The sequence below is a fragment of the Canis lupus genome, chromosome 34 (genome assembly GCF_011100685.1).
Source record: "Canis lupus familiaris isolate Mischka breed German Shepherd chromosome 34, alternate assembly UU_Cfam_GSD_1.0, whole genome shotgun sequence".
In the NCBI taxonomy this organism is placed as follows: Eukaryota; Metazoa; Chordata; class Mammalia; order Carnivora; family Canidae; genus Canis; species Canis lupus.
Genome location: NC_049255.1, coordinates 30438801 through 30455154, shown reverse-complemented (window position 1 = coordinate 30455154; position 16354 = coordinate 30438801). Strand labels below are relative to the sequence as shown.

General features: G+C 33.4%; 2 non-coding genes across 2 annotated transcripts; one reads left to right on the top strand and one right to left on the bottom strand.

The window, feature by feature from the left end:
- Positions 1 to 4480: 4480 nt before the first annotated feature.
- LOC119867561 lies at positions 4481 to 4588 on the bottom strand. Its single transcript, XR_005384079.1, has one exon. It is a non-coding gene; the product is annotated as a U6 spliceosomal RNA (small nuclear RNA).
- Positions 4589 to 15992: 11404 nt separating this feature from the next.
- LOC119867556 lies at positions 15993 to 16096 on the top strand. Its single transcript, XR_005384074.1, has one exon. It is a non-coding gene; the product is annotated as a U6 spliceosomal RNA (small nuclear RNA).
- Positions 16097 to 16354: the final 258 nt, after the last annotated feature.

Sequence of the window (16354 nt, the reverse complement as noted above, 5' to 3'; positions counted from 1 at the left end):
ACCTATATATACATATATAGTGATTTTTTTTACTAATTTGTTGAATTTCTTTTATAGCTTAATTATCAGCTATAAGATTGCTTTGTGCAGTGTGTACATGCTTTCTATTTAGAAGAGAATATTAAAAATACAAACTTTCTTCTTTGAACTTACTGGAGGAATATGTAAAGCCATATACAAATAAATCTGACTTTAACCAGGATGTTTTATTAAAAACTTGACAGCCTATTATGTCCTTCTAGAAGACTTATATTTTAATGAATTACAAATCTAAATTGCACTGTAACCAATTTGTCTTTTCCTTACAGTGGTCTGGAAGTGGTGGTAGTAATTCCTTTAAATATTAATCAGGGAACTGAAATTATCTAAGTAAACAATGTCTAGCAACCCCTCCCACACTCCATTTTATTCTTCACATTTCTTTCTTAATTTTTTTATTATGGTAAAAAAACATGTAAAAGGAAATGTATCCTTTTAATAAAAATTTAAGTGGGCAGAATGGTATTGCTAATTATATATACTTTGTGGTACAGTAGAAACCTAGAACTTATTCATTTTGCATTGATTGAAATTCCATATTCATTGAACAGCAACTCCTCAGTTCTAACTCCCTCCAGCTGCTGGCATACGTTTCACTTTCTGCTTCTACATGTCTGACTACCTCATATACCTCATACGTATGGAATCATTCAGGATAGGTCCTCGTGACTGATTTCACTTAACGTAAGATTGTCACAGATGATACCACTTCCTTCTCTTTAAAGGCTGAATAATATTCCATTATATGTATATACCACATTTCCCTTTATATTAACATTCATGGTCATTTAGGTTGTTTCCAATTCTCGGAAATTGTGAAAAATGCTTTAATGAACATGAGAGTGCAAGTATCTCTTTGAGATACTGTTTTCAATTATTCTATATAAATACCCAGCAATGGAATTGCTACATCATGTAGTAGCCTTATTTTAGTTTTGTGGAACCTAATGCTATTTTCCTGAGCTGCTGCTTCATTTTGCCTTCCACTAATATTCTCTAAGGGCTCTCATTTCTCCACATGCTTGCCAAAACTTGTTATTTTACAAATAGCTTAAATCCCTTGACAATCACAGTTGCTCTTGGCCCTATACTCAGAGAACTTTAGTCCTCCCAATAGTGGTGTAATTAAAGGACATAGATGGAGATCCCTAGGATTGTACCTCAGTGTTGTGGCTGGCAGTTGGTCTCATTAGACAGTGTCCACACAGGATTAGTTATTAAATACATAAATGTATCTTGTTAAGTATTAAACATATATATATTACAATTATATTTATTATATTATCTGTGTATCTTCATCCAGGTATTTTCAATCTCATGTTGGACAGATATCTAACAAGCTCTGTTCTTGTACTGTTCCATCCCTACCGTTCTGTCTGCTTCTGTCGTTGGGTTAAAGCCAATGGAACTTAACCCTTCATTCATTTAAATATGTTTTTCTTTATTATTTTTAATTGAATTTAATAAAAAGAAACTGAAAAAATAATGCAAAACTTTATAACAGCATGGTAGCCAGGAGTTACTTATTATCAATATTAATTTATTGGATCTAATAGAAACTACTAGTACTTATATTTTAATTATCCCTGAGGCTACTACTGTTTTATATCAACGTCTGAAAATTAGTACTGCATCATTAAGGAATTATAAAACTATCTTCTGCATCCTTAGTTGGAGAAAGAAGAGAAATACTTAGTGCATTTTACAGATTTTTATTAAAAATGTGTAAAATAATAAAAAAGTTTTAAGTTTATTTTTTTTTTAATTTTTATTTATTTATGATAGTCACAGAGAGAGAGAGAGAGGCGCAGAGACACAGGCAGAGGGAGAAGCAGGCTCCATTGTGGGATTCGATCCCGGGTCTCCAGGATCGCGCCCTGGGCCAAAGGCAGGCACCAAACCGCTGCGCCACCCGGGGATCCCAAGTTTTAAGTTTAAATGAATTAGAAATGAATAGCATAATTGATACTACAAGAATAATGGTTCAAAGACTTGCTTTCCTTTGGTGACTAAGTATAATAAGTTTCATTTTTGAAGGATGGTTTTTCTCATAGCAAGTGAGAAGTCTGAATACAACATATTTTTTTAGTTTCAATTAGCCAACATATAGTACATCATTAGTTTCATATGTAGTGTTCAATAATTCATCAGTATGTATAACACTCAGTTAGATACCCTATAGTCACCAACAAGAGAGAGTAGAATAATGAACTACATAAACATATGATAAACCAGACTATAAACTCTTAAATTTCAGTCAGTTATTATTCCATCATGTGTATCTATAGTTATGAATTGCTATGACATAAACAGTGGACTAAACATCATTTCAATGTTCCTCTAACTGGTATATTGGGAAATAATAGAACAAAAAATCCAGATAAAAACAAACACACAAACAAACCAACACATCTCACATCCACACAACCACACACATATTGACATGTTATAATAAAAAGAATATTCTGTATTCTAATATATAAAGTAAATACTGACACAAAGAACTGAAGAAGTAACTTTACAGAGAGATTTCTCAGATACTTCAGTTTTACATACTGCTAGGGCAGTGTGCAGTGAGAATTTCCAAGAAGTAGGCATCCTGTGTTATCTTCACAGAGAGATTCAGAGAAAACTTTTTTGGATCACTTCTGTAAACACCTTTCAGAACAGGACTGCCAGTTTAGGAACTAAATACATTTTAGATTTATGGATAAAACACTCTCTATAGGGCAAAACTTAGTAATTGTAAAAGTTGAGGCAATGAAACTCTATGATTATTCATGATTTTTTGCCAATAAAAAAAGAGATTAAAAGAGATTCTTACATGTAGATTAGAACTTGAGTGTGCTAATAAAGGGGAAAGGCATTTTTTAAAAATATTTTATTTATTTATTCAAGAGAGACATGGAGAGAGAGAGGTAGAGACATAGAGGGAGAAGTAGGCTCCCTGCAAGGAGCCCTATGTGGGACTTGATTCTGGGCCCTCGATCAAGCCCTGAACTGAAGGCAGATGCTCAACCACTGAGCCACCCAGGTGTCCCATGGGAAATGGCATTTTTCCCTTCTTCCCAGCTTCTAGCTCAATGTCGTATTTCTCACTCCAGATGTAGGAAAAAATGAAAGGGATCTAGAAAATGGAATAATAGAATGGGAATCATGATACTTAAAACTGGACTTTTAAGAGCTGAAATAATACTGAAAAAAATCAAAATTTAATTTATTTATATTGTTTTTTTTTTTTTTTTTTTTTAGTTACTGTATATCGCAGTCACTTTTAAAAGATAGGGTGACTTATTTTATAAATTTTTACCTGGATGTTTTTACCTCCTAATCTCCTTTATGAAACATGCACCATAGACAATACAGTCAGTAATATTATAAAGTGTTATTTGATGATAGATATTGACTGCATTTATCACTGCGAGCACTGAATAATCTGTAGAATTGTTGAATCAATATATTGTACACCTGAAACAAATATAACGTTGTATGTTAATTATATTTCAATAAAAGCAAATGAAAAAAAAGAGTGAGATAAATTCTACTTTTTCCATTTATATTTTAAAATAAAATAAATTTGTCAACACTTAGTAAAATGTATTCTTAAAGTATTTTGGATCAAATAGCATATTATTATTCTTTTTTTTAAAGATTTTATTAATTTATTCATGAGAGACACAGATAGAGAGAGAGAGAGGGAGAGACACAGGCAGAGGGAGAAGCAGGCTCCATGCAGGGAGCCCGATGTGGGGCTTGATCAGGATCAAGCCCTGGGCTGAAGGCGGGTGCTTAACCGCTGAGCCACCCAAGGATCCCCTGCATATTATTATTCTGATATCATTTTTCTAATGTATTTTTTTTTTTAGTCTCAAGATTCAGCATATTTTAGAAATACCTTTCTTTGGTTAACACATCAAGACACTATTTGAGCATTTATGTACAAAGTTGCCTTATCTCTATATTTTATAATTCCTATGTAAATAGGGCACAGTGGCTAGGCCATTTTCATATGAATAAGTCAGGTATTCACAAATCAGTATCATTTTCCAAGTATATTCAGTTACCCTTTAAATATGCTAGATATATACTGTAAGAAATTTATAAAATAATTTATAAATTTATAAATTTACAAATTTATAAAATAAGTAAACCACCAGTTTCTTTAAAAGTTGTCAGTGTTGTTTAACAAATTGGAAATAATCATCCAGCAAAATATTTCAGACCTTAGTCATGTATGTATAAATACTTTAACAATGAAATGTTGGCCCTTGTATATGTTGTACAGCACTGTTCCTTTCATATTGAAGGGCTGCGATTTGTAACTATCTCTTTAGCAAAGAACCACTACTAAATATTAGCAGCAAAAGGAGCAATGGATAGAACATAATGCAACATGGAAGTTGTACTAAACAGGAATATATTAAATTTGTGGTTAGCCTTTTAAAATATTTTATGTGTAAACACTTGAGTGTCATCATTGTGCAAGGGCCATGCCAATCTTCTTCCAATTGTTCCGATTTTAGTATATGTGTTGCTGAAGCAAGTACACGTTTAGACACTTGAAAGACCAGATTATAAGCTAATATTTAAAAGTATGAAAAGTTACATGGTGAAATTGGAGTGGCCTAGTATATTTTCCCCTCCTGAAAAGAAATATAAATTATGTAAATAATTTCATCCTATCCATCCCTTGTGAATGGTCACTTTAATAACAAGCCATATATTCTTCAAAAATAATAAAATGATAAACTCTTAATAAAAAGAAAAAATAGATATGGAGATAAATTGCTTTAAAATCCCAAGGAGCCGCAGATAGGTTTACTTAGAACAAGAAAATTTAGTGGTCATATTTACTACTTATATTATGTCAATATTTTACTGTATCTTAGGTTTAATTCTGGTAGAAATGCCAGGGCTGAGGACCCTCAGTTCTTATGAAACTCACTTATCACTTCTGTCCTGAAACAAATTAAGTGCATGTTTTGGAAAATTAGTCCACATTTCCATACAAGAATTCTTAAATATATAAATACCTGGAAATTTTCAATAATAATAATTATTAATAGTTTCAATTTTATCTGGCTAAGTTTATTGTGGATCAGTATGACAGTCCAATGATTATGATCATTACTAAAATTTATAGTCAATATGAAGAAAATGCATGTTATTAAAATATTTTTAAAATATCAAGGAATAGAGAAAAGTATAATCTGCCCTCTCTCTACTTTGAGACACCCACTTTTCACATATCACTGAATATCCTACTGGGCAATCTAATGTAAATACGTGCAATTGCCTACTCATTTAGTTATTTGTTTGTGTTTGTTTTTACAATGATTGGATTATGCTACATAGATGATTTTATTTTATTTTTTTCTTACTTAAAATAGTAGAGAGTGTTTCTAGAGCAATAATATACTAGTTCAGTAAAAAATAACTAGTTCAATTGCCCACTTGCTGTTGATATTTTAATATCTAGCCTGCAAAGTCATCAAGAGTAGTGTGATGTATTGTTGGGCAAATGGACTTACATTTATGATTTCACAAAGGCTGTGTTGGAAAAATACTATTTAGGAATGACAACTGGAAGAAAATACAGCTATCTCTTTTGAGATTCTAAAAGATGTTGTTTGGATTTAGCAAGATGACTAGAGTGATACTTAAGTTATGTGAGTTTGGAATTTGCTGAACTCTGCTTCCACATAATGTATCAAACAACGACCCTTGGATGTCTCAGTTGTATTTCTGCAGACTTGTCATTAAAAAAAAATTCATCTAACATAGCATAATAACCATTTCATGAAGATTCTTGAGTGGGAAATGTGTTTCTACTCATTAATTAGCTTGCTTTTTTATCTTATGGGTGTAAAATGATTAACCTGAATGTGTCCTACTTCATGACGGTTAGTCCAAAACCCAAAGATTTGCTGTCTTCCTTTAAGCATATCTTTTTAATAACTTGCTTATAAATGGTATGCAATTTAAATTTTAATACTACCTTCCTTTTTTTCCTTCACTTGATTTTTCTGTTATATTTTTACCACCTTGCATATATCTTGTAAGCTATTTCAAATCCTTTTTATATTGAAACATGGTAAAAATAATTCCATAGAAAAAGACATAAGTAAACTAATAAAATCAGCTCCTTTGTTTATGTACAGATAATTGGGGGGGGGAGTTCACATTTTGGCTCTTGGGAATTAAGAATATTGGTAATTTTTTTGGTTTCTGAATGTGGCTTATGGGAACAGAGGTTTGTGGATGAAGTATGTAGTTATGAAGTTTATGTTGCAATGAATGCTAGCCACAAGGCAAACTCATGCTCAAATTCTCCTGTCAACCTCTTCAATTTAGTTAATTTATGAATTTAACAAGACCCCAGTAAACTTGATAATACTCTTTGGTTTTAGGGATTACAAAACAAAGCAAAACAAATAAAGCGAATTCCTGCTCTGGACCTAGAATTTTACATTTCTGCAAGTAATCATAATCCCTTTTAGTGAAAAATGATATTTAGAATCTGCCATTTGGATGATAGGGTATTGTTGCTCTTGGAACTGGTCATCATCCATAGACCTTTTGCAATGAACAAAGCCAAGGAATATGTATAATTTAAAAGAGAAAGTATATTATGAATTATAGTGATTTTTAGATTTGAATTTAGAACTGTAGGGTTTTGCTTATCCCTTTAATCTACCTTTGAATTTTTCTCATACACTTAAATTTCTAGTCTCTAAATATTAATGTAATTATTTATTTGATATGTTTATTTCAGAATAAAGACATTAGAATACCACTAACAATATTACTAAAAGCTGTTTAAAGTATTTTTCAGCCCAGCTATTTTCATCCCAAGTTTATTTATTTTGGTTTATTTTATAATCAAATTCCTGTGCTTAAAAGTTACTTGAATATATCCTCTACATCATGGAGCCACCAACTCATGTTTATTTGTTCTATTTTTCTCATAGTTTTTAGGGATTGGTTTTATTTTCTACTTTGATTTAATTTTGTTTTATAATTATGCAAAACCTTTATAAGCTTCCAGTGCCATATCTACACAGCAGTATATTCAGAAAAGTAAGCTTCTGTCTGTTACTGACTTCTCATTTCTGTCCTCCATAAACTATTTAATTCACTTAGTGGCTTGTTCTTCCATTTGAAATAATTTCACAGGTGTGGACATTTAGTCATTTTTCTGAAGATAGTTGTTGCCTAAATAGGTTTTAATCATATTCATACTTTATTATAATATCAGAATCCCATGGCATTCATAATTGCCTAAGTTAATTTTTTAAGACATTTATTTATTTTAGAGAAAGAATGCATGCATGTGCATGCAGGGCAAGAGGCAGAGGGAGAGGGATCCCCTGATGTATTGTCTTTTATTAGTAGAACTGAAATGCAACAACCTACCCAAATCATTTCTAGGTGGTAATTATTCTTTTATTACTATGGAGAGATAAAGAGAGTACAGGGTTGGATGAATGATTGGAAAGACAGATAAATGATAGACAGAAAGATGGAATCTAATGCTATATACAAATAATAATAAATATAAAGTTATATGCACATAAAGAAAAGTTGAGCATTTTCCTTTCCCAAGCCTTTGAAATATGTAAGATTTAAAAAAAAAGGAAAGTTAGGATATTCAGGGAACAAGGTTAATGATTGAAGGAGACCATAAGGCACTAAAGTCAGGTATCAAATGTGGTTCACTTCTTTTATCTTTGAATTTAATTATCAAACAAGTTTATGCTATCTGAGGTTTAAGTATAATATTGGGATATGAAAATATACAATAAAATTCATAAAAATCTAAACATTCTATTACAACCACAGTAGTTTTCAATCCCTAAATTTTTAGTGTACATTTCACCTTTTTTTGTAATGGAAAATTTCAAACACATAAGGGAACTGGTATAATGGACTCTTTTTTGCCTGTCACTCAGCTTCAAAACTTATCAACTCTTGATCAATCCTGGATCATGTACATCAACCCCAACGCCCTGCCACCGCATCCTTAACTCTGTTACTACTGGGTTGTATCAGTGTTTCAACATCAGACTATTTCATTCATATTCCTTTTAGAATATATATCTGTAAAATATATGACCTTAATAAAAATTTATCCACTATACTATTTCATGCCTAAACAAATTTAACAAAAAATCCTTAATATTGGGACGCCTGGGTAGTTCAGGGGTTGAGCATCTGCCATCAGCTCAGGGCATGATCCTGGAGTCCCGGGATCGAGCCCCACATCAGGCTCCCTGCATGGAGCCTGCTTCTCCCTCTGCCTGTGTCTCTGCCTCTCTCTCTCAATGTGTCTCTGATGAATAAATAAAGTCTTTAAAAAATCCTTAATATCATCAAATATCCATTTTGTATTAAATTTTTGCAATGGGATTATAATTTTTATTATTATTTATTTAAATCAGAATTCAAACAAATTTTAAACTTTATAATTTCTTGATTTGGGGGGTATGTCTTGTCATTGTTCTCACTTCTTATATCTAAAATCATTTCAGTTCTTTCTGTATGCTATGTACCATTTTTTATTGGAAAGCCTTTTGTTATCTTCAGTCTCCTCATCTGGAATGACTTTCCTCCCATTTTTCACATGGCTAGTTATATTTAATCCTTTGAGTCTCATTTTAAATTTCAGCTGTTTAAGAAAGAATTCTCTGTTTACTTATTATAAAGCCTGATCCCCTCTCTCAACTGTCTTTATCTATATTCACTGTGTATTTTTTAAAGCACATTATCTCTTTTTAGCTACTCATTTGTTTCCTTATCTTTTAATTTGGCTTCCTGCTGGAATAGAAGCCATACACATTTCATTTTTCAGCAAATCCTCAATGGTCAGCACTGTGCCTAATTTACGTAAACTCTCAAGTGTGATTTGTTTAGTGAAGGAGTAAATAAAGCCCTTACTTTCATCCCATGACATTGGTTTCCTACATCAATAGAATGATAAAAATTGTCCAATGGGAATTCTTTCACATTTCTATTTTTCACTTCAAACATCACCATATTTTTCAATTATTTTATTCTCTCCAGTTTCAGAGAAACACTTAACTCAGTTACTTGAACAACCGGTCTCAACTCTGCCCAGCCCTGCCTGGGTTTCTTTTTGTATCTTTAGTTTCTCTCTTGTCTTCTAGTGACTCCTTCTACTCGGCTGCCAAGAACCCAGGAAATTCAGTCCTTGACTGTTCTCCTTTTTCTTGCCCTTCTATGTCTGATGCTTTAAAACCATAGGCTATTCCCTGTACTATTTTACAACCCACTTCATCATCTAATGTGGCCTCTGCCAACAGCCCTCACTAAAATGTTTCTCAAAAAAGATTGATTTATCAATCACAAACCTCTCTCTTAGGCTTTATTCTGGCTAGCCTTTCTATCACATTTGACTCTGAGGCTGTCCGCTTGAGATTCTTGAGGCAATCTTAACTCTTAGTCCGTTGTGCTCCTTATCTTTTGATAGTCCCTCTTCTCTTACCTTACATTTAAAATGTGAACATATTTCTAACTTAAGTCCTAATTTTTTAAAACTATTCTCACTGTCAAGCATCTACTTCAATGTTAATCTTCCGTATAGAAATTCCATTAATTATTATGTTTTATATACACTAAGTGCTTAATAAATGTTTTGTCAAGTAGAATTGACTTGAAGTGGTGGGTCTTAATCCTAACCTTTGTTTTTCCAGATTTGAATATATTGAGTGGGACTGGCATGGCCACCCCAAAAGTAGTTGCCTGCTGGATTGGGTCAATGAGACATAGCTGACTCAATGGACCCTTCTTTTAAAAATGATATAGTCTGTAAGAGAAACAAAATCGTTTTCTGCAAATGTTCTACTTGGACAACCAACCATACTGGTTATCAGTCTACATTAGTGGAGGAAGGAAAATGTGAAGAGGACTGCTAGAGGCAGTATGGGTTTTATGCAATAACCATGTCCTTTTAAAAATATTGAGTGATAAATAGTTTACAAGTGCAATATTGAGGGATCCCTGGGTGGCTCAGTGGTTTAGCGCCTGCCTTTGGCCCAGGGTGCGATACTGGAGTCCCAGGATCGGATCCTACATCGGGATCCCTTCATGGAGCCTGCTTCTCCCTCTGCCTGTGTCTCTGCCTCTCTCTCTCTCTCTCTCTCTCTCTGTGTCTCTCTGGTAAAAATAAATAAAATCTTTAAAAAAATAAAAATAAAAGTGCAATATTGAATTAAATTAAGTGATTGAAATCTTGATACATTTTGAATCTAATTTAAGACAATTTGTTTTAAATTAGGCAGTCTCAGTCTTCTTAACACACCCCAAACACTTCCCAAAATGATATATTTTTTAAAGATTTATTTATTTGTTATTTTAGAGAGAGAAAGAGACAGAGAGAAAGCGTGCACATGCATGGGGATGGAGGGTCAGAGGGAGAGTGAGAGAGAGAATCTCAAGCTGACTCTGCACTAAGCTTGGAGCCCAATTTGGGGCTTGATCCCACCACCCAAGATCATGACCTGAGCTCAAACCAAGAATTGGGCACCTAACCAACTGATTGAGCCACCTACATGCCCCTCACTGATATTTTTCAAACATTCTGAGATCTGAGACATTTTTAGGAATATGGTTGTTTCTGGTATGTTAATATTTCTACTTCTAATCAAATTATATTGCTAGACCTCAGCCTTAAATGTGTTCCTTAGTATTTTTAGTTTCCAAATATACATGGAGGTTCTGATAGCCATCTCATAATCCTTATACAGAGAAATACAACATGTTTTGCTAGTAAGAATTGTTTTGTACATGGAAGGAGAGAGATTGGATCAAGGCAGTAGAGTGGGCATACAACTTAGCCCCATCCAAATCACGGAGAGTACTTTAAATAGAGCCTAACAGTTATAACATGACAAGTGTCATATATAGAATGTTTTTTTTTTTTTTTTGAGGTATGTTCAAAAAATGGAAAGTACTGATTTCAGAGGGATAGAGAAATCAGGGTCTGAAGTCATGGCCTGAATCTCAGAAGAAAATAGAACAATTCCAGGCCCAGAAACAACAAATACAAATAAACAAAGGGAAATGCTGGGATATTAATGAGACTGATTAAACTAATTAAAATACTGTCTTTAGAAGAGCTGGCTCTGGTGGACCCCAGCCTTTTTCTCTTCTATATATGCTTAGTAGGTGACTGGTTACTCTTCGCTGAAACACTGGAGCTAATTTCCAAGCATATGACTAAAGGACTAGGAGCAGAGTAGTCTTCCTGTGCACCTTCACTTACAATGAGGGGAAGAATGAAAATGGAGAAATGATTAACCTGGGTATATTCCCTCTGAATAATGAAGTGGGCTACGATAGGGAGCTGCTAAAACAGATACCTGGAATCTAGAAAGAGAGAAGTATCCTGATTATATGATTACCTAGAAATTTAAGGATTCTGACAATCCTAAATCACACGACCCATACATCCTGCCTCTTCAATCTCACATCCCCACCACCCATACATTACTGTTACATGCTCCTGTAATGGGGAGTTCTGTTTACTAGCAGCATACAATGATTTCATTTGGGTGTCAACATATATTCCATTTATCTATAACTACTCTGATTCCCTGCCCCAAACCATAAATATGGTTTGAAGGAAAACATGTTTTGAAGGAAACAGCACAATGAAAAAATTGTAGAACAAATCTCAATGAATTGGTTAATAGAGGAAAAGCTTTTAAAAAGTATAATGAATATAATGTATAAGTATAATGAATATGTTGTATAATGAATAACAACCTTAACAAGATTCTAATCTGGATGATATTGATTCCATAGACAATTATCAAATTATAAGAAAAATATCCTTTATGTATAAATCAAACCAGAATACTTGGAGATTATTTTTTTTTCCCTGAGAGCACCATGCCTTTAAAAAGAGAGACACAAGATTGGCTTAGTGAGTTTGAAAAGGGAATTGATAGATTGCTGAGAAAAATACATCTCCAACTGTCACACACATCTTTCAAAATGTATAAAATCTTTTTACAAAAGTAAAAAAATAAATGCTAAGAGAAATAATAAAAAAAATATAAAGCAAAATTGGGAAGCTATGATATCTGTGTGGTAAAAGATTCCATAAGGACAACAGAGAGCATAGGCAAACCAAGAAGACAAAATAGTAGAAACTATTTCTCTGAGTTGAAAATAAGCAAAAGATTTTAATTTGATAGAGGTAAGTTGGTTGATAATTTTAATATTTTGATATCATTGCCTAATAGCAGGCAGTTGAAATTGTTGGTCAGCAGTTTAGCTCATGGATTAAAGATTCTGGCAGAAATGTTGAAATCAAACATCATATACAATATTGACTTTATAACAGTAAACAAAATAGTTATATGTAAAAATATTATATAAAAGATATTACATGAGAGCCTAATACATTGTAGCATGATGGAAAATTATCTTATTAGAAAAAAAATTATCTTATTAGATGTATCTGCTTTTACACCTGTTTTGTGGTATTGAGGAATGATGGTGAGATAAAATAACATAGGTCCTGATGCACATTAACTGCCTTAATTTATAATAATTAGATTTGATGGTGCAAAGTTCCCTCATATCCAAGAAAAATTAGATTTATAATAAGGTAAGTTTGTAAAAAAATGAAAACAATGTGAGAAATGGCAAAAATAAATCTGATGCCCAAATGCTTAAATCAGGATTTATTACTGGTTTCAAATTAAGGCCTGAATTTTGAAATGCGTAGACCTAAGTTTTCATCAGGAAGTAAATGTATGTAGGGTAATTAATAAACAATGTGAAAACATATTGGCAAAATCTATAAATACAAAGTAAGCCCCTGTATAGCAGTCTCTATCAATAGTTTAAAGCAGAATTTCTCAACCCTGGCTGCACATTATCACCCTCTGGGGAGATTTAAAAAGTATCACTGCTGACAATGCAATCCCAGAGATTCTGATTGAATTGGTCTGGATAGCATTCTGGAATGGCAGTTTTCAAAAGCTCCCTAGGAGATTCTAATATTCAGCCAAGGATGAGAACCACTGGTTGGAATTAATTGTATGGATTATTAGTCAATATTAGCACATGTATAAATATATAAAGAGATTTTATTTTATCCTTAAAAAAATACAGAAGCAAGGTGTGGGACAGAGCCTTGCATGTTCCCTAACATATTTCTATTTCTGCTTTGTTTACCACCAAGGACAAGAAACTCATAGTGCCTGGTAGCCAGTAATCAAATAATTATTTGTTGAACTGTGAATTGAACTCTCTCCTGAAGTTACCTAATGCACCATTCCTTATGATAGTCCCCGCCCAGTGATTTTAAATGTAGAGAAGTCCTTTCTCTTGGCATAATCAGTGTAATTACTATTCATATTTTCTATACTCGTTATAGCTCTATTAAAAATAGGATATTATGTTTATACCCTATTTCATTCCCTTGGGATCCTCAATTACATGGATTTACCTATATACTCATTGTCATTACAGTAGCTCATCTCTCACTCACCTCCTATTTATCGCTGTTTATAACTTTAGACTAGGTAAAGAAGAAAAGCATTCATATTAATCTAACAAAAGAAACACGGATACTTTTGCACATGAAATAAAATTCATATTAATTGGAAGCATCTTGGTTAATTTTTTAGATCCTCATTGCGAATGTTTTAATTGTAGGCATTTTGGAGGAAAGCAAGCCATAGGCCAATTAGAATGTCCTCTTTTTTCCATGGCCAACCATCTGTGGTTCCAACTGTAGTGTATTATAATAACTTGAGAAAAGAATTTAATCTTTCATGGTAAGGAAGCAACAGAAATGGACAAATGAGATAAGCCATAGACACAATATCTCATAGACTCAAGAATGATCCTGTATTAGTTTGTGTGTGCCTATGACTACCACAAACTTAATAGTTTGTAACAGTATAGGTTTATTTATCCCATATTTCTCATGGATTAAGAGCCCAGGCACAGTTCACTGTAGCCTCCACTAAGAGTCTCACAAGGCTCCCAGGCCAATCAGATTGCATTGATGTCTGGAGACTTGACTGGAGAAGAATCTACTTCTAAGCTCACTTAAGTTTTTGGCAAAATCTATTCAGTTGCAATTAATAGGACTGAAAGCTTCAGCCCCTTCTTGGCTGTCAGCTGGAGTCTACCTTCAGGTTCTAGAGGCAGCCCACAGTTCCTTATCACATGACTTCTTCAATTTGACTGCTTACTTCAACCCTCCAAGGAAAGTATCTAGCACCAGTTTGCTAAAATGGAGTCCTATAGTATATAAACTAATATTAATAGAATGATATCTTCTCTCCTTTGCCACATACTGTCCTTAGAATATGGTTTTAAGTCCCTTGTCCACTCAACAGGAGATTACATAAAAGTGTGAACACAGAAGTAAGAATCATTTGGGTCGCCTTGGGATATGTTTGCCAGAGGTTTCAATAACCATAAACTTAGATTATGTGTGTAGGGAGAGATGTTCATCCTGGATGGAATACTAGAGGAATTTCATAAGGATATAGAATCAGTAAGCTCAGCCAATTCCCCCCTCCTCCCATACATAAAACTAACAAGAGTTACCTCTTGTGTAAAGGGAAGTCAGTAGGCCCTTGCACACACAGTGTTCCCTATTCCTCATCCTCTCTTGAAATCTGACCCCTTCTGCATTAAGTTGCTAAACTATTTTAGCGTATTAAGATAACAAAGGTTTAAGTGTTGCTCATACTCCATCCATCCAGGCGTGCTGCTTCCTGTCTTCCTCATTATCTGGAAAATTTTTGGTCTCCTGACATGGGAAAGAGTATATGGCAAACTATACACCTAGCTCTCAAAGTTTCTACTGGAGGAGACACATGTCACTTTTCCTTGAATTGACTAACCTAAGTCACATGGCCAACACTTAATTTCGAAGCGGTGGATAAAGAAAGAGTATAGTAAAGAGATGATTTACTGCAATGAAGACGACTACAGAGGGGAGGGGAGGGTGTTCCCAGTGAGAGATGGGAAGCCAGATCACTCCCTAGGTTGGAAAGAAACAAACATCTATGCTTTCAATGTTAAACTAGCTGAAGGTGAATTAATAAAATCTTTATTTCCTTAAATTAATCCTCTCTAGTGCTTACGTAGATAGCTTGGGGGTAGCTCAAGAGCAGAGGACTTCTCTGTTTATAGCACTCTGCTCCTGTCTACAGTAGAGGGTCCACTTGTACACTTAGAAGAAAAATTGGAATGATTTATATATGTATCAATGCTGCTTTCATAATTTTCATTTCCCTTTAGAACTCAAGTATTTCTATTCTTCCTCCATACATTGCAACATTTTACTCAGAGAGGAATAATGAAGGGAAGATATACTTTTATTTTCTGATTATCATTCTCCACAATTTTAACTTAGAAACTTATGGAGAATTTAACTTAGAAAATTATGTTATGTGTATCTGCTCATATAGAAGTTTTGAGAATGACCAGAGAACAGATAGGTAGGTTAGGTAGGTAGGTGGATGGATGGATGGGTGGACAGAGAGAGAGAGCAAGAGCTCAAGAGAGGAATAGATAGATAAAGGGAATAAGAAGCATGCTAAGGGATAATATTATATATTTTTCTTCCCAGATTTCTTGGTAGAGTTGAAGAAATGGGAGTTTTAAACAACCAAGATTTTCATTGGTGCCTCCCAAGGGCACATCCATATCCTTATTTTTTTATTTTCTTTCTTTTGTGTGATATGGTACTTGCAATTCACTATCAGCAAAACAAGGACTTAGGAAAAGAAATGCCATCTAAAAGAGATGTTGTATTTTAGAATTAAAAAATGTGGAGGTTATTATGATATTCAAAATGATTATAATCAGTGAAACAAACTAAAATGGTGATAAGCATAAATTATCTTAATCAGATTATGAAGATTAAAAATCTTATTTAAAAATAAGATTTTTTTGTGCTCACTTTGGCAGCACGTTTACTAAAATTGACACAGTTCAGAGATTAGCATGACCCCTGCTCAATGTTGACACACAAATTCCTGAAGCATTGAATATTTTTGTGGCAATAGTTAACAATAATGCATTGTGTACTTGAATTTGCTGAGGATAGAACCTAAATTAATCTTCCACCACACATGCTTGTATACAGTTATAATGGTAACTATATAGAAATGATGAGTATGTTAATTAGCTAAATTGTAGTGATTTATAATGCATACATATAACACTATGTTGTACACCTTAAATATATACAGTTTTTGTATGTGAAAAATATCTTAATGAGGCTTTAAAAAATTTAAATATGATTTTTCAGAGG